Below are 20,539 nucleotides of genomic sequence, written 5' to 3' on the forward strand. Positions count from 1 at the left end.
GGTGTTCGGGGAGCCTTTAGAGGGAATTTTCGAGGTCACGCGGCAGGCAAGTTCACAAGGTCAAGCAGGAGCGAAATTTCCAGAGGTAGACGAGAAGCATGTCAGTCTTTAAAATGACAACCATCATCCCATCTGGCTCATTCCCACTGTGCCCTATACTTTTATATAACCAGTCACATCTACATCATCCTACCCCCCTGTGATGCGCCGGCGAGTTTCATTTCCTGGTATGCTGTGCGCATTTACGGCCATTATGCAACGATGAAGGCGGCTGTTTTGACAAATACTGTGCATTACAGCAGGTGAAGATATACTAAAGCATACAAGCCGGGGCGTAATTTCCACAGTCTTTTCAAAATCCCGTTTGATTGGAAGGCAATTCAATAATTTAGCCCAGAATAATCATATTTTTTTTGTCTAGACCTGCTGATGTAAGGCCTTGCTGGGTACATTTGTCACTAAACAATAAAGAAAGAGCTTTTTCTAATGCATATTTAGTACTTTTCTGGCAGAATTTAGCATGATGATCAACTTAATTATTTCTTGGATTTTGTATTGGTTACTGTAGTCCCTAAATGTATGTAGAAATGCAGGAAATAGGACTCAAATCTCTTTTTTTTCTGGGGCCCCCCATTTTATTGTCCCCCCCCCCCCCCCCCCACCTCTTCTCAAACTAAAGTTACGTCCTTGCACACAAGGCAGCCTGAAAGCTACGGTTATCACACTGTACTGACACCTGTTGATGTCAAATTTAAGTAATGGCAAAAAAAATTCCTATAGGTTTCCTGTTCTTTATTGTGTTTTTTGGACTTTTTAGTCATTGCTGTGTTTAAGCTCCAAGCTACTCACTGCTTTAAGAAATCTGCATGTCCTTTGACACACAGTCAAGATAAGAGCAATAATAAGGACACATATTTCTCTTTAGGGTGTCTGGAGGGGAATGATTTATCTGTCTGATGAGGAGTTGTGGTAGGCACACTGAGGTGATCTGGGAGATGACTGTTGGAAGCCTGTCGCAGAGTCGACTCCTGCCAAGAGTGCTATCCTCTTACCTCACACAGGTCTCTGGTCCTTTACCTTTGAACCCAGGCCCAGCAGCCCATCTCTGATCTACAGAAGGTCTCCTCTTACCCCCATCCCCTTTGCAGGCCCCCATGATAGATGACCATCAACATGCCAATACTGCACAATATTTCAATTTCCTGCCCAGGAAGAGGAATTTTAGGGGTTGAGTGAAGTTCAGAAGCACAGTGTGGTGCCTCCAGCTCGCAACCAGCCCCCATCCTTGTGCCGAAGACCAGAGACCCAAATATTCAGCTGAGAACATTCCAGAAACCAGGTCCTCTCTGTGTCAACAAAACAACCCCTGTCGCCATCGTCCTGCTTGACAGACAGCAGCGCAGAGGACACTGACAGGAGACCTATCAGCCTCAGTGAGTTCAACTTTACAAAGACAAAAGATTTTTTTATTCAACAGTGAGTTTTCTGTCTGCAGGGACAGGTTGATGTTAGCTTGGAACGGGCCAGCTGTGCCACCCACTGCTGATATGACAGCTATCGCCTTCTCCTCAGATAAGGATACAATTTGCAGCCAAAAACAGTATTTCTGGTAGATGGCAAAATTTCTACAGTTACTGAATATTATAACAAAATATTTTGTCTGTCACTGTCATAAAAAACCTTTGTTGCTTTCAAATTCAAATAATTGTCACTTTCGAGTTACTGAAACACAAAATGACTAGTTGTAATTGTTGAGCATGAGAGGTCATTCTTGATCTGACAAAAAAAAAATCTCGATTCAAGGTCCTCTTACAAGCCTTTGCCAGCACTTTTCTTTTTGTCTATTTGACTATTTTTTCAATTACCTTCTCAAAAAGCCATAGCAAATACATATATTATAAATCCTTACAAATATTTAGAGGAGATGTAAAGGCTAAACTTTTATGTGGGAATATGGGAATTACATTCCTTTCTTTATTTTAACATTTTTTTCATTAACTGTAACACATGTACACAGACTGTATTACAAACACAAGGATAATGAAGCTGTTTACTTTGTTATGTGGATTAGTTATATTTATATGCCACGGTGATACAAACAAACAGGATTATGTATATTGTATCAATGTGAGTAAGGCGGGCAGATATCCAGTATGTGTAGGACTGTGCGTAAGTATACATGCGTGTACAAGTGTGTAGTGTAGTATTTTTTGATTGGATGCAGCTCTCATGTGGCTCTGTTGTAAAGGCCTACGATTGGCGGGATCAGTCAGAGGGTTGTGGCAAGCAGGAGGAGAGGCTGGGAGGCAGGCAGTGCGACCTAGTGGTGGAAGAGGAGTGTGTGGTGCAGAGGGGAGTGCACTATGGATCACACAGATGCACTCACACACACAAATACACATCTTCTATCACACAAACACATACTCAGAGTCAAACCCACATGCTTTGTTGACTCGCTGTATAGTAATTTATCTCCTTGAAACACATGCTCTTAACCTCTAACCCATGTGTTTGATCTAGTGTCCTCAATACATGACATAGTGTTCCAGGTTTAAAAATAACACATAATTCCCTACAACCCACCCACATACATGACTTAACGCTCTCTAACTAGGTTTGTATGCATTTGTTATGTCAGCCCACCCTCCAAGCCCCTCCACCTCACACCCCCCACTCCTACTTCCGTCCTCCCACAGCCAGGCCCTGCTCTTGAACCAAACTGCACTGATGGCAACTTCAAAGTCAGGAGCTCTGTTACTACCCAACCTTCAAAAAGGAACATCCCTTTGCCTCTGCTATGGAATATTAGGATAGTATAACTAGGCCAGCTGAGGTGTCCACTTTTTTCCAATCAACCAGCTAACACTCAGCCTAGCTGTATTTGGAGATGATCAGTGTAGGATCACAATTTACCCACTCCCCTTCCCCCCCTCCCAAAATTACAGATTACCCCACCCTTCCAGATGTGTTTTAGAAGAGATTGAGTGGACAGAAGGAGGAGCTTTGATAAAGAGGGGGCTGGGTGTAGTTGGGTGGGTGGTGCTGGTCACCAATTTTGGGAGAGAGGAGTGCAGCATAGACAAGTGGAGTCCCAAAAGCAGGTTTTAGTTGGGGCCCAGCTCTACCAGAGCCACGGCCCATTTTGCCTTGAAGGGGATTAATAATGAATTAAGGCGCTCCCACCCCCCCTTCTAAAAAGATATTCATGCATGCTAATGCATCCATTATTTATATTGTGCATAGAGGCTGGCTAGTGGTGGCCACATGCAAGTGGGAGGGATGTAAGGATGAAGTGAGGAGGTGGGGGTCTCTTCCCCCCGAATGAAGCTTCGAGGCTCTGGAAGCAACATCCGCCCATTGTGGCTGGGCTGGAGCTGAGTGGGGATGGGATGGGATGGGATGGGATGGGGACTAGATATGGACAAGTAGGAGGAGGTGGGGGCTGAGGGGACCTCGCTGCCAGACAGGCAGCTCGTGCATCAGGAGAGGGCCGCCAAGTGTTGTGGGGGGAGGGGTGGATTAAACAAATAAATACATGATAAGAAATAATCATGCCAGGGAGGGAGGGCGCAATGGAGACAAAGAGGCTAAAAGGGATGTGTGGGGTTGAAGTGGGGGGGGTGGTGACAGTAAGTCAGACAGGATTTACTGTCTGGACGGGCCCGTTCTTGACCAAAATTGTTGTGAAGACATAACTTTTTTGGCTCTCCTTTTGATTTGACTGTTTGGTTTGTTAATTTGCACTTGTGATACTTTTAAAGAGGAGCTAACTAAAGCTTTTCTACAATGTCAAGATGATATCAGTAGCTGAAATATTCTGAATCTGATTGAGCTCTTTATATAATTTCAATGCCAAGTCTACACACATAATATTAGGCAGCAGTGAAGGATAATTTAATAACGCATTACAGAAGTTAATGCATTGACAGCAAGAGATGAAATGTAGTGATGTGAAATAGATGAATAGGTGAGGGTGAGAGACGGAGGTAGACTGGGAAGAGGCTGCAATCTTTTCATGTGCGCAGCATGCTAGGTATGTGATGATGCAATGCAGAAAGGAGTGGGGCGAGTAGAGTGATAAGATAAAGAGAAAGCGTGAGCCAGATGAGTTTTCTACCCTACTGATCCCCATATTAGCATAGATACAGAGTCATCAGCATGGTGACACCAGGGGCATGACACCCCATCTCATCTCCATAGATATCACTGGGGCCATGCAGGCAAATCAGGTTCAATCAGGCTTATCTTTGCTACGTCTGTAGTGCATGCCATTCTGCCAACAAGCTGCCACCTTAAATTTCAGTAATCTTTTCAAGTGATTGATCCTTAATACTGCTTTGGTTGTCCCCAAATTTAAGAAATGAAACACTATTGAAATGATTCTTAAAAATGATTTGCTGCCAGAGTGATTGTTTTGGTTGCACGCTCAGCATTATGACAAACTGCATGATTTATAGATAATCCTGGAGAGGCTACTTAGAGTTCAGTGTTTATGTCCTTGCATCTTGCGTGCATGAACACACATCTGCTTGAGATGTGGGAATATCTGGGGTAAGAGGTTATCAGTGTGGCTTTGCAAAACCTGTTTCAGTGGGATTGTCCACCCATTTCAAAGTGATGGCGTGGTATTATACCCATGACATGCTAGTGAAGCAAATCCCCTATGATGGAGTTATGAATGGTTGTACCATAAATGGATCAAATATTGTTACAAGAACTGTATGATTCGAGAACAATGCAGGTAACAGCCAGACACCCATTAATGGCAGACATGCAACATGTTTCTCAACAAGTAGTACCGGAGGCAAGACCTCCCAGAAGGGAGAATCTGCATTGTGCAAACATTGCAACCTTTGTTCCCTGACAAACGCAAGGTGAGGCACTTAAGTGTTTTTTAATACCAAAACCTCAACCACACACAGGAAAATCCATAAACATTGGAATGATGTCAAAACAACATTGTAAGGTTTGACGGTTTTAATTTTCCACTGCTCAAGTAAAAATGTCTCCTGCAACATTTCCTGCACCCCTGGTGATTTTTATGACAAATACAACATCAGCTTAATTATACATGCGACCACCGCCATAAAAGCAAACCATTAACTACCATCTTGTTAACACAGAGGACCTGCCTTGAAAGTGCTAGAGTCGCATTTTAAAATTTTTTCACTCAGCGCCTGTCTGCTGTGGCAGATTGGCACCATTTAGAGGAAATATAAAAATTAACGTGGCAGTGTGTACATGCCTCATGTATGGATATGTGCTTTGACAACCCACTCTCACCTCAAAATCTGTAATAGCTACGTTGGTCCACAGCACAAAACGTATTCGTTTCACAGTAACGGCTCTAAAATTGTGAGATGCCTATGTTTTTTTTGGCCTATTGTTTTCTATTTGCCTGCATCCATGTCACATGTCTGTCAAGTTTCTGTCTGCAAAAACAAAACAAAAAATGGATGACGTTACAAAGATATTTTCAGGCTTTCTATCGATGCTGTGGTGGTTGCTATTGACACTGCTATTGCTGAAACCACGTACCTGCATGTTGTTTGAATCATTGCCTTTGCGTTGTGTATGATTCGGCAACAATGAAGATGTTCTGTCAATAAATAAACAGATTTTAGAGTGCCCCAGGGATAAATTTAATTTGAAATCTAGAATTTGAAGCTTTGTGTTTGGCTGATAGGATGACCCGCCGCCCGGAAGTATTTTCTTCACTGTCACCATATTAAGTTTTTCTTTCAATGATATCTTTAACATTTCTTAACACAAAAACATGAAAGTGTCCTTGATAACTCAACAATACGATAGGTTAATGTTAAGGCCATCTGTTTTAATTATTTCTCCTTTGAGTCTGAGAAATAAAGTTTTTTTTCAGTTTTGGATAGTGGTAGGCTACGGAAGAGCATTGTGTTGTGGGCGGATGTGGCGCATTCGACTACTGTTTTGGGTTGTCTGCCATGGGTGGGCTTCATTCCATTTCAAATTGCCACCGGGCAACTGCAACCTGAATCCAAATGCCACTATCTCTGATAAGAAAAGACGTTTTATAGCCAGTGATTGTAAATTGTGAAGTTGCTCATTTAATTTTATATTTCCAATAATATGTGGCTGAGGATATTTAATATGAAATCATCTTTCTTAAAAAATAGTCTTCCTCAATTAATATTGAGCCACGTCATCCAATAAAGTACTCCAATGTATGTGTGTGTGTGTGTGTGTGTGTGTGTGTGTGTGTGTGTGTGTGTGTGTGTGTGTGTGTGTGTTCATCAAATCTTGTATCATGGCCATATAAACGGGATGAAGACGGGGTTATCAAACTGGACTTTACATTTCACATCCCTGCACTTGTCACTTTCATATATTTCATGAATCTGGATTTAATTTCTTTGTCCATAGCACAGTCCATATTTCCTTTGTACAGTCAATATTTCATTTATTTTAATATTACTTTGTTTATTTCATTATTATTACCTTATCTTTGTCCATTTTATTCTTCTGCATTTTTGGGAGCAAACGCCAAGACATATTCTTTGTATGCTTGCATTGGCTAATAAAACAGATTTTGACTGAATGGACTATGCCATGCTGACATTAAATCCCAAAACCAAGAATGATAAAGATACAAAAAATCTCCAGGGTATGGTCCAGCCTATGTATGCGTCAGTATTTGATGACCTGGGAATGAGAACAGGTTGGTCTTTTCAGCCCTAACCCTAATCCAAGCACTTCAGGCCTTCCCCTTCCTCCAAGCATGTAGTAATGTCCCAGATTGTCAGCAGTATTGTAATCTCTGAAAAGTGACTCATTTTGGTCATTATTTCCACTAAAAAAGAAAGAACAAAATAAACAAAAAGCTTCATTTTATATATTGGGCCTTCAAAGTGCTCTCTGAAACTAGGCCTGGTATGGGTTGTGTCCATGAAATGAGAAAATTAAAAATTTGTTGTGAAGATAAACCAAATACATCGTTGGACAGGTCTTGGCTTGGAGGGTAATATATGTCAGTATGAAGATCCTACATGGCTCCTGCTTTGAAATACTGACCTTTGAACCTTGACCTTGGTGTGTGTTTGAGGGCTTATAATTCAGCAACTAGAGGGTCTACAGAAATGGCACCAACTGTTATAGACAGCTTTTGACCTCAGCTACCATGTGAGTATAGTCAAAAACTGGGGGCATTGTCAAGTATGGGCAAAATATGGTTAAAATTAATTTTCACCAATTTAACTATTAGATATTTAAAATCTGATTACACAAATGTGTTTACCATCCCCTTAAACTCCTTAGTGTACTCTCAATTCAGTATTTACAACTTCTAATTCTAGGAAAAGCACTAATATTTTTTAAAAACAACAATTCCCTAGAGACGCACCATGCAGCCTAATAAAAATCAGCACCACAGTAGTTCTTCCGGTTTGCAAAGCAGGGTTGTAAATATGGTCGTAAAAAGATATAACTACTGAATATATGAAATATGTAGTACAGTTGAACTAGTAATTACATTTAGATGATCCATGTTAAGAAAAAGTAAAGATGTTGGTTTATTTCGATATAACTTTGTTTCTCAGAATCAAAGGAGAACTAATTAAAACTGATGGCTTTAACATTAATCTACCATATTGTTGAGTTATCAAGGACACTTTCATGTTTTTGTGTTGAGAAACATGACATGGACGCAGGCCAACAGAAAAGAATAGGCCAAAAAGAAAAAAAAACAAAAACATGGTTTCAGCAATAGCAGCATCTACAGCAACCACTATAGCAATGATAGAAAGTGCGAAAAAACTTTATAACTGACAAACTAAACATCATATACATTCACTGAACAAAGATTATGAAAATAAAATGCACATTTCTCACTAGAGATGTTATCAAAATGCATTTTAATGCCAAAACAATCTTAAAATATTGCATTTTCCACTGAGAATGAAAGGAATGTCAGCCTTTTTTTTTTGTTTGTTTTCAGTTTTCAGACAGAAACGTGATAGTCATGTAATGTGTACACAGGCCAATAGAAAAGAAAAGGCCAAAAAACACATAGTCATCTCACAATTTTAGAGCTGTTATTGTGAAACTAATGTGTTTTGCACTGTGGACCAACGTAGCTATTACACATTTTGATGTGAGACTGGATTGGCTTTGAATGAACAGGATATTGACCACTGATGGTAATTATGGCCTATTCCTGATACACTGTCTAAAACACAATGAAAAAGATATGGCTAATCCACAAACACAAAACTTGGGCACAGACACTTTCCCTGACTATGAGTTCATCCTACAACTGCTTGGATGCAGGAAGAAAGGTGGCTTCTGGTGTCCCTGACCTGCCCCAGTGTGTCCAAGGAGAAAGCTTTGGAGTCTCCAAATAAGAGTCAACTTCCAACCTCTTCCTGAAGAGACTTTGGTTAGGTTTCAAAGGCTTCCTGGTTTTACGTTACTGGCCAAACACGCCCCAGCTGTACACAAAGTGGCCACTCTCAATGAGACCCTATGGAGGCAGAGGGAGATCAGGCACCCCTTGACGTAACCAAACATCCAGTTAAAAGCAAAGTGAACAGAGGGGATGCCATTGATGTTATTGCTTGCTTGAACAGGTCAGCGTTCACTCATGGCAAGTGTGATATTACAGAAAGTAATAACATACTTGAGAGCAATGGTTCAAACCCAGGGGCCTCTACAAAGAGAATTCAAAGTTTGTCACTGTCATGAAGTAGAGCAGCCATGTGAATATTTCATAGTCTGTCCTTCAGTCAACCTTATCCTTAAGACGTCCATATGGACTTCATAGAATGTGTCAATCGCTTGAGTGATAGAATGTAAAACCCACAAAACACCCCCCAAAGGCAATCCCATCAAGCACTATTCAGTAGGAGATGTATAGCCCTATGTTAAGCAAATGGGCAGAGAAATGGCGACCTACTGAATCCATTATTTCTCCTCCTATATCTATTGTCTTACAGCCTGGCTGATGTGCCCAAAGTGCCTTTAAAAGACATGTTGAGAGAAAAGAGCTCTCTGCCTTGGAATGAGCTAACTTAATTATCATAGCAACTGGCAGTGCTCTTTAACATGTCAATGGTACTTGGCCTGCATGCATAATTTTGCTGTGTTATTGTGGTGGCCTCTGCATTTCTCACTGACAAAAAAAAAACCAAACCACAGGCACGGGGGCCTATTGTCATTGTCGCATCCATCTGGATCAAGGCCATTAGAGGATATTTGCACTTCCTCTGTGGCTCCTGGCTCTTTTTGACATGCGGCAGAAGGAGCAGGCATCACCCACCAGTACAGGGCCAATTGAGGTGCAGATTGACCAGAGGGACAGTGGAGAAGGGCAGCCAGCAGGGCAGCACTCCTGTCAAATCCAGTGATGGACACCCACGTGGGGGCTGGTAGTTGGCCTGTGGTTTCTGAGGTCCTATAGCAATTGATGGGACATGACGAGGCAGGCGCCCTGGTTTTATTCTTTTGTCCCTAGGGATGTTGGAGGGTGTATCAGAATGTCAGAGGCTCTTGGCTACAGCACACTTCTGGTGTCAACTGCCAACTATATACAACTGCCCCTTGCCTGCCCAAACATGCACCAACAAGGAAACAGATATTCAGGTGGCTGTGATGTAAGAGTACACTGTGCATTTGAAAAGAAAAAATGGTTATTTTCTCTTTTTTTGTTCAAACTCAATACATGAATGAATAAAACATGAACGTATGGAACTTATGTGCTATGAACACAGCGTGCATGTAGCTGAGAGCGCAAACAATCTGAACACAAATATATAAATGGTGCCCTTTGAAGCAGTGGAAACATGCTGATAAGGTACACAGATAGGCCTGATGTGGTTAACACCACAGCATTCACAGGGGCCTTGAATGTTCCTTCATATATACACTGTATGTATGGGCATGTATGTATGTGTGCACAGGTGAGAAAGATGATTAACAGTAAAGATCTCTATACACATATGGCAAAACAGCTCACTGAGACATATCAAATAGAACCAATTCAGCTCCAACACATAAACATATTAGCTGTCAATCCATATCTCCCCACATGTAACTTATATGCTTGTCGCTGCATATGCAGCCTCTCTGAGCTGTGTTGGAATGCTGACAGCACAGAGATATGAATCTTGATTTGATTACGAGTCAGAGTTGAGGGTGTCTAAGCGCTGGAGCCAATATCTGTTCGAGCGGGTGGGCAAGGAGACTGTTGCGAAGGAGGTGAGGTGGAGGGGAAGGGGCAGAGTGTGATGGCAAGGGGGTGGCGGTGGGGGGGGGTTACCTGTGGCCCTGGCTCCAACTGGGAGTAATTTGGAACAGACTGCTCCCAATGTGTTCATTAGGTTGTGATTGGACTGAGTGCAGGTGGGGAGGGCCTGCCCAGCCTGACGCTGAATAGTCTTGATTGTGCCCAGCATAAAACACCATCTGTTTCAATGAGGGAATGAGGGAGAGAGAGAGAGAGAGAGAGGCAGGAGGAAGGAGGAGGGAGCTACCGGTGAAAAGTCATGTTTTATGATGTCTGGACAATTTTGTGTACTAACAAGGGGACAAAAATTAAGAGGATGAAAAATTAATGTACAGCGACATTTGCAACTCTCTTGCTGTCTTAAATTCATTTTTGGGTAGAATTAAAAAATCGGCCATTCCCTTGAATACAAAACAAAGTCAATAAAGTAAATTAATGACCAGGTGTTGAAATTTTTGCCCTATAACCAAACTTTGTGTTAAAACACAAATGAGCCAAATGAGACTTATTCTAGAGGAGAGGTAAAATGGCGCCCATTTCCAGTCTAAATGGCAGGTTTGAGTCTTGCTGTGGCTTGCCACTGTGAGCAGACGGCTGAAGAGACAAGGGGATTGGAGATGGGGCAGCAGAGTTTATTTATGGGCCGCCTGCTTCAAAGCTGGGATGTTTTTGGTTAATCCTGTACTCATACCGAAAGCAGACGTGCAAATGTTAATCTAGGTGTTTACACGCAAGTTTACACTGTCTATTTCACTGTAGACACAACATTACCCGAAATCACATTCACAGGTCTCATGCGGGTGAAAACACAGAAGACAAAAATATCTTTTTACTCGGTCAGCCTCTCTTTCTCTCTTATTTTTTTCTCTCACTGCAAGGCCCTGGGAAGAAAAAGAGGAGAGCAGAAGAGAAGAAGGCCACTGTTTGCTGCTCGACTTTTGAAGCGTCTTTATCGGGCTTGGCAGCGTGGTCCTGCGTGTCCAAGCCTCGTCGTGCTTTTCATCCTTTGTGCTGTCCAAGGTGTGTCCAATGCACTGGGGCTTTGTGTGGGGAGGGAGACGACACATCACATTCTGTCTTCTGTCCTGAGCTGGGGGATGGGGGGATGTGGGGGGGGGGGGGGGGGGGGGGGGGGGTTGTACAACAGAGGGGGGACAAAAAGCAAACTTATAGAAGGCCGCGGCTCTTCAAAGCTGCGATGCACAAAGGCTTATAAAGCGTTACTTCATGCAGAGTTGTGCCAGATGTAATTGCGGGGTTCCTGGAGATAGAGAATCACATGCAATGCTTAGCTCCGCCCCTGACACCATGAAAGGGCTGTGGCTAAGAAGCTTCAACTGCAAAGGGGGGTGAGCAGAAAACTTTGCTTCACTTTGATGCACAATAAACAAATGAGCAAATAAGTTATCTTAAAGGTTCTGGGACAAATCCACAACTTGCTGTCTCGGAAAGGGTAATTTCATGCGTGGAGCTTGATAGATGCAGGCGGACTGGTTGTCTCCATTAGAAATCAGGAAGGGTGGAAACTGCACAGAGCGACAAGTGAATGCCCTCCCCTTTTTCGCTCCGCCATCAGCTTCGTGGTATAGGCTCTTTCAAGTCTGAATGCTGCTTTCTACAGAAAATTATCTTGATTCATTGTTAATAAGCCCAGAGGTTGGCAGGGTGAGCACAGTGCATGGCAGGTATAGGTAGGCTGTAGTTTTTCTGATCAGCCTGACTAGTCCTCATCTGTTTCCTGTGACCTCCTGCTGAGATGGGACGGGTGTTGAGTGTGCATTGTTAAATATGTTTCAGGGCACAAATGCTGCCACTGTCAGGTACATTTGCACAGCCTACTCCTCTTTTCAGTGTGTGTGTGTGTGTTTGTGTGCGGGTAGGTACGTGCATGTGTGTCTCTTACTGACAGTGAATAGTGATTGCTGTGGAGGAAAGGGTGGTACCATCACTTTAGGCCTGCAGATGGGGTTCCCACAGGAGGGACACGCCCCGGCATTTTCCAAAACAGAGACGAAGGCAAACATGGCGGCAAATCTGTCTTCGCATCTTAAAGGTTCAGCACATACTTGTAGTCTAGTTAAGTTCTTGTTGTCTCTTTATGTGTCATGTGTCACATGTCAAGGCCTCCTGTTAGGGCTGTGGAAACTCAGCTGTCTGTATCCACAAGGTTAAAGCTTAGATGTCTTGTACAAAGATATTCTTTTGCAGGCCTCATTTTAAATATAACAGAGAAAACTAAATCATGTAGTGCTTCATCAAGCTGACATAGCACAATAATAGCATATAAATGTACCTCGGTGGCTCTCATCTTTGCAGGATGGGTTTACTCAGGGACCTGTGTTTGTTTTAGACCTTTTTCTTACCACTATGGATCAGACCTTAAGTTTACTTTACATCTTCATTGCAGTAAAAGGGCCTATGTTTGTTCTATACTAGCAGAATTACAATGGCTGTTCATGGCACAGTGAAATCTTACCTGTGATTAGAGTGGAAATGAAGGATCTTGTGTATATCCAAGTAATATTAAATGGCACCTGGCAGAGCAGGGGCGCTAAAGCCTCACCCGGTACTCCTTTGCATATCAATAAGGAAGCACTCGCGCGAAATGGAATAATTCAAACACCAGTGTATTGGAGTATAGGAATTGGTTTTGACGGCAGGTCCACAATTTACTTACTGTATAAAATAATCACTAAAAAAATGATTTTTTTAAAAAGTGGAACAAATGGACAAAGAGCTTCCAAAAATATTGCCACTTCTTAGCTTTGTCTAAAATCATTCCCTCGTTCACTCATTGATTAGTTATTAATAGCTCACTTGATAGGGAGCAGTAAACTAAGACACCGACACTACTTTTTTCATTCCATTATTGGATTTCTGCACTATATGGTGGATACATTTACATACTCCGACATATTCAGAGACTGGCGGACAGAAAATATGCTGCACTATATAGGCTGGTGAATAGGGAGTGATTTCAGACACAGCTTTTGTTTCATTAGTGCAGATGACATTGGAAGGAGGTAAAACATTTCATGCAAATACAGAGAAACATACTGTAACAACGTTCATAATAGCTCTAGTAATAATGCCAAGGTAAAGTGAACAAAGGTGCGTGTTCAAGAATCATTTGGTGACTCACCACTGCAACCTGATGAAACTTTTGGATTAGCTTTAAACTGGCCTGTATCTCTCCACATGTACGCACCATTCTCAGGTCACAGAACAAAGCACAAGGGCCAGCGAGCAGGTGTCAGGGGTCACGGTATCCCAAGGGTACCTTGAGTCTCATCCCAAAACCTCTAACATTTTTCAAAGCCCTCCTGCAGCCCAGCCCCTCATCAGAGAGTGCCCCCAATGGCCCCTTGCACATATGCACTACCCCACACTCCTCTCTGGTGGGTGAAGGGGGAACCTGAGTGCATCACCTGGAGCCCCCAGTACGTGACGAACAGGCTCAGTCTGTCCAAAATCAGCCTGAGACCCGGTAGGGGGGGCAGTAATGATGCTGAGGGGGCAGAAACACATACAGGGGGCAGATTTCATTTTCTCCATATTTCACAAAGGCTTTTCGCACATTCTTGTTGGACTCAAAGCCTAGCTAGAAAGGGTTTCACCCCACGAGAGGTAATTACTCATAACCTACATGGCCCTGTTAGCTTGGGTTCATATACACATTCACTCAAATTTCAAATGTTCTATCACCTTATAGCTAGCTAGGTTTACTCAAGCAGAGTCACAACAAAACAACTTCTCAGTTTGCTTGGACTTAGAGAGTGGTCATCTCTTCCATTTCAACTTTTAACCATAGACTCACATAAAAATAAGCCAAACTTTAACTACCACGGGCTTAGGGAGCAGGGAATAACAAAGGACGATCATTTCAAAAATACAGGAATACTACTCATACTAGGCCTGCATTCATTTGATATGTCTGTGAAAGTGTCCACTCGGCCTTGATAAAGTGATGTGGTTGAAACCATTGATGCAGTAAATCTAAACCCCCATCTCCTTGTCTGCCCAATCAACCATCAATATAATCTCTACTCATCACTACAGCAGACAATTACAATACAGGCCAAGCCCCACCTTACATAGGCTAAGAGACTCCATGGCACGTTATGTTACATGCAGGAGGCTGGAAAAAATGAAGGTGTTATATCTTGCAGCAGATTATACTTTATCCGAGATGAAGGGTTGAAAAAGAAGGAGTGTAGTTCAGTCAAACTAGCTAAACGGGTGAGAATTAAGATGTTGTAGCGTGGGATGAGGCAGTTATGCATACATAACATGTTGAGGCTGAGACCCCCTACTGGGGAGAGGCACGACAAAGCCTCTCTAACAGCAATACCTCTGGGACAGCTAATGATTAATTAGCTTGTGTCATTAAGTGAGGCAAATGTCACCCGAGCTTCCTGGGGAAGCTGTCACACCATGTGTAGGCTACTCACAAGTTTCCCCCTCAGGTGCTGGTGAAGGTGGAGGGTGGGGGTTAGTACACTGTTACTAGTCAAATCCTGACATCTAGTGGTCAAATACAAAACTACATCAGTTTCCAGTTGCCATAATAAAAGTCTATCCAGAAAACTTTTTTCCTTTTTCTTGAGCAATATAGATTAATGATATAGAAAAAATACTTACATACAACTTATTTTTAACATTTCCAACAATAGGCCTACAACAAAGAGATTATCCAGATTCAGCTTTGGGATTACTCGTTGATCTCTGATCCCTGATCACTAAATTAGGTGAGGTGACCTCTGACCTTTAAGTGTCATTCACCTCATTGACCGTGTCACTGACGTCAAAATTAAAGAGCTAATACTTCCTCACACTCAAGTTTCTGAGGAGGCATGTGCTGGCATACAGGCATGCCTGGTGAAGCAGGCATTTTTCAATTGCCCAACCTGGCATCGCAGAAACACAATCTTAAATATATCTTTCTCTATGTTAAACTTATAGTTTGTGGTGTTAAAAAACTAAAAGCAAAGTTGTTTCAAATGTAAAAGCAGAAAATTTAAATTTTCTTACCAAAGATCCATGATGTAAGCTGGGTTTGACGACTTTCTTGCAGAGTTTGGGACTAATCCAGACATGAGGGACAGCAGAAATGGTAGTTTGAATCAAGTTACTCACTTTACTTGCGCTATTTTCTCTATCACCTACCACTGGCTTTTCACTGCACACATTATTTCTCTCTCTCTTCATCCCAGGACCAGTTAGTCTGACTCTTGTGAAGGTCAGTACTGAATCCTGGCCTGCTATAAGACCAGACCAAGAAGAAGTGAGAAGGCCCCTCTCTTTACCAGGGAGTGGCAGCACAACGTGGAGAGGCTTAACACACACTCACACATAAACGCACACACATATGCACTTCATGTCTGTGATTATTCACATCCGCAAGCATGCGCACATGCACACACACACACACACACACACACACATACACAATCTGCCTCACCCTCACATAGACATACGCATACAAAAGCACACCTGTCAGGGCCTTTCCACTATGTGAGCAAAAGCAAAGAAGTCTGGCCCCCCCTCTGTCTCTCTGTATGTGGTATCCCATGTCTGTTATATTAAAGCAAATCTATTCAGTTCCCACTTTCTCATCTGAAATAATGGCATGAGCAATTTTCACATTTAGGCAAGCAAGGCCACATGCAGTCTCTCTCTCTCTCTCTCTCTCTCTGTTTCCCTCTCTCTCTCTCTCTCTCTCCCTCCGCTTAATGAATGGAATCGGATCTGGGCCCCTGTGGCTGCAGTCTAATCTGCCTTTGAAGATTTCTACAATTTACCGATAAAAAATAAACCAACAACTCCTTACACAATTGTATTGTTTTGCTTAATACACAAATAAATAAGTCATCTACTCACATCTACTTATACATTTACTCATATCTATAAGTAAATGTGATTTTTGGGTTATTTACAGTGGCCTAAAGGGCCCAAGGCCTTGCCAGGAGCCTCCCGATTGTGCCAGTCTACTGGTGTGTGACGTCCATTTGAAGGGTCTGAAGGAAAGAATCTGTCAAATAGAATGATTGAATTAAAGTGCACTTTGGTCAGGAGTGCTCTCTCTTTGCCACTTTGCACCATAACATGTCTTGTCCTAAAATAATTAGATTGAGGCCTTGGGTGGTGGAGTGGCCGGATCCTCAATGGTCAAAAGAAGGAATGGCCTGGCTTTGAATGGAAGCCTCCCATCTTAAAAAACACTTTATTTCTTTACACTTGAGGTTTGTTGTCTTTTGTGACTATTATCCCCATTCACCATTTGCTTTCATGCAGCTGTGCCCCTCTTAAAAAAGCCTTTGTGCCAGCACGATGAATACAGGGAATGTGTCCATGGCAGGTAGCCCTTATTGCAAGTTAATCTCCTGAAAGAGCCTCATACAAGTACTTTTAAATTCTCCCCGAGCCACAGAGGGCTCATCATCAATCGAGCACTTCTCCCCTTTGTAGGACTGATGAGTGTGGTGCGCGGCCGGTGACAATGGCTGCCAAGTGTGGCGAAGTAATCACCTTCTGGGGAAAACACTAGTAATTACTTCTAAACTGTTTGGGCTTCAGAGACAACTACTATTGTGCAATAAAATGAAAGGCTCTCTTTAGAGACCAGTGCTGTGATGGTTGCTCTCAATCTGTTTGTCATCTGTTTGTTTACAGAGATTTCTCTTTGCAGTTGCCCACAGCAACCATGCTTTATCATATATGTGTGTGCGTGTGTGTTAGTTTATGTGTGTCCTCATGCCAACACACTTTTATGCCTGAATTCCCTACCAGAGAAAGGACGTACTGACACTCATCAGGCATACAAAGACACTTTACATTGTAGAAGCTATAACGTGAGGAAGAATTCATTACAGTTAGACAACTGAACAAGTCTATTTTCCCTCCATTCCTAAAGAATATGTTAATTAAGCACATTCCTGCATTCAACCGGACACATATCCTCTATTGAGCTCTGGATAAGAGTGATGAGAGAATGTCTACGACTATTTCCTGAACTGCACTGGGGAGACAGTATAGTTTTTGTTGATCAAGCATTACTTCTGTTATCACATGACATGTTCATTCTGTGTCCATTTGAACTCATCTGGATGAGAGCACCACTGGACAACGGCAGTAAGACGGAATATAAGGACAAAAACAAACAAAACAACAACAAAAGACCAATCTGAAATTTCAGGCTACTAAATGATGGATTGTACTTTAGCCTTTTTGCAGTTGAATTACTGTTTAGGCCCCTGCCTAAATGATCTAAATATTTACCTTGCTCATATTTTTTCACTATGATTTTCAGTAGCACCAATGGGCAACTCTAACTCTGGTCTAATGCCAAAGATACAGTCACCTTGATGGTTACTTAAACTGCCATACCATAAGAATGTGAAAGTATTGCATTATATCCAGGAATGTTGCTACTTTTTGTTTTGACCAGGTGTGATTACAGCTTCTGACCAAGTGGGATTTATCGTACTAGTAAGATTTAGGTCCATAGCTGATAAATAACCACTGCACCCTAGATGGAAAATTAAGTCTTGAGCCCACATTATGCTGTCACAGAAAAGTAACAGAGCATTTATAGATTCAGGTGCATGCAATGCAGGGACTTGCCTCAAAGGTTTTTTAGTTTTAGTTTGCTAACACTGCCATATTCTTCAAACAACTATATATTACACAGCATTTTAAGAATTGCTTAAAGCTTCAGTAGTAAATCTACATTTGTTTTATTCACCTTATTTTGAACAGTCAATTTAATTAATAATTTCCTCCTTAGTTTATGGAGAAGAATACTCTCTTGTGACATCATTAGTGAAATATCAGTGATGACCATGACATAACTTGTTAACCTTCTCTATGTATCTTATTAAAGAGTGTTTCACTGACAAAATTATTTAATTTACCAGTAATAAAACATCTGTTTATTGAATCAGTAAGGGAAATTGTTAAAATAACTGAAACACTAAGACACAATCTTTTTTAAAAGAAACTGCTCATATAACCAGAAACTGACTTTAATGACAGGAACTTTATGTTTCTTGTGATTCTTTTAATTCCTATAAAATAATCACTCTGCAAATATCTTATTACTTAATTAACTCAAACATTACGTCATATTCACGTTTTATATGTGTTTGTGTGTATGACAGACAGAGATAGACAGAGAGGTTCAATGAATACAGGGATAATCAATAAATACAGAGAAACTACTTTTCAAATATGATCCAGGTCTTTGTACGGTAACTTTCATTTCACTGTTGAAAGAGAGACGCTCACACACACACCACAAGCTTTTACCTTAGCTTCATTTTAAGCTCATCTTGACAGTTTGACCCAGCCATGCAGGGCCTGAATGAAAAGGCACACTGGGCCATTCAATCTACCAGAAAAATAAATGTAAATAAAATAACCAATAAGAATTTTGGTTTTAATCTATTTTAGACAGCAGTGGAATTTTACAAAGTCTGGTTGAAAGAGTGGTTGCCTGCCAGAGGAAAAATATGCAAACATCATCAGTTAGAACAACATAGAGGATGAGGAGTATTTCACCCCTATTATTGATTATGTGCCATTTGAATCAATGTCTGATTTATGGTTGCTCTCATTTTTTATTGTCATAATGTTTTCATGTATTTGCTCTTGCAACAATGGTTAATGGTCATTCAGAGACAGAGTTGGGACAGAGTTAATGTCTATTTCCTGCTGTAGGTTGAAAATGATTGGTAAATGGGTTAGTTAAAGTCTGTGTCCCTGCCACTAATAAGATAACTAAGAGGGGCTAATTACTATGACTGGCTGGCAGTGGCTGTGACTGTGACTGTATCTGTAGCTGTGATTAGACTACTGGCATGCCTAACGTTAGAGCTATGGGCATTGCTATTGCTGTGGCTGTTATGATTAGCAAGGCAGCAATATACAGATATTAAATGTGTAACACTACCTAACCTACAGTACATGCTCCAGTGTGAACTGATGTGGTTGTGTTGACTATTGTGTATCATGGTAAAGCTATTCCTGAACTCCTGTGGTGTACACATCTGTCATATCTGATAAAGAGCCATTCCTGCCAGGATTTGAACCTGGCAGGAATGGCTTTTCAACACTGTTTTGCTGTCCAGTGTCCTAGGTGCAGTAAAGAGTAGCCAACCAGTCACAATCACAGCCACAGCAATAGCCATTAGCTTCAGCTACAACCATAACCAAAGCCACAGTATAGCTACAGAACAGCCACAGCCACATTCATAGCCCATGACAATGCCAACTACAGCCATATCCACAGCCACAACAGTAGCAGTCACATATGAAACATTGTGTATCTATCAGCTTATTTTGTTTTTCTTCTGCTCCCTAGTTGCCAAACATCATAAAATGCAAAAAAATAAAATGGCTAACATACAGGCAAATAATTACTTTACTGTCACATTCAGCAGACACAAAGCAACATTAGCATTCATTTGGACTTCTGATTCTGGTCACTTGACAAATGTAAGCTCAACATTTACTCACCTTTTAACTCTGTTTTTGATCTCCACCAACTCCAGAGAAAAATATCTGTCTATCTCTAGCAGGCAAGATACTAGCTGTTGTGTTCACCGGGCACTGGGTAACTGTATGGATATATAATAAGATCTGAAATACATCCATGGGTAACTGTCTGCTGTTTTGTGCTGACCAGCTAGCAAGCATACAGTGAGTTACTTACTTTCTTTTTTGCTGTTTTCTCCATACCAGCAGACACAGGGGACTGTTTTTTTTTTTAGCAAATTCTCTGATAAACCCACTGTACACTGAGCCAAACAGCAGAAAATAGAAAGGCTGGTTGAAGACCCAGATATTTTTCTCAGGAACACACTTTATTTATTTATTTATATATTGGCAGTGAGTACAAGACAAATGTTTGCTAATACATCAGCCATAACATATTTATCAGGCAATATGCCAGGGCTATGTACCTATCAGCTTGTTATGTGGTTCCTCTGCAAATTCTAAATGGCTAACATGCTAGCAAACAATTACTTTCAAGTTCAGTGGGCACAATGTAGTTTTAGCATTCATTTGGAGTCCTTTTTCTGGTCCCTTGACAAGTATGATATGTATAGTTCAACATTTCAGTGTTCAACATTTGCACTACTTTATATACAGTTAGTTAATTTAGTCTAGTGGTTCCCAACCGAGGGGTCGAGACCCTCCAAAGGGTCACCAGATAAATCTGAGGGGTCTTGAGATGAGTAATGGCAGAGGAAAGAAGAAAAAAACAAAGTTGATACACAAATC

At 41.5% G+C, this 20,539-nt stretch overlaps 1 long non-coding RNA gene across 1 annotated transcript; it reads left to right on the top strand.

Annotated features, from left to right (window-relative positions):
- Positions 1 to 932: 932 nt before the first annotated feature.
- Positions 933 to 15,879, top strand: LOC121902105. The gene is made up of 3 exons (XR_006097461.1): positions 933 to 1,433; positions 11,134 to 11,275; positions 15,469 to 15,879. It is a non-coding gene; the product is annotated as an uncharacterized LOC121902105 (long non-coding RNA).
- The last annotated feature ends 4,660 nt before the right edge of the window (positions 15,880 to 20,539 follow it).

This window comes from Thunnus maccoyii, chromosome 8 (assembly GCF_910596095.1).
Source record: "Thunnus maccoyii chromosome 8, fThuMac1.1, whole genome shotgun sequence".
Classification (NCBI taxonomy): Eukaryota; Metazoa; Chordata; class Actinopteri; order Scombriformes; family Scombridae; genus Thunnus; species Thunnus maccoyii.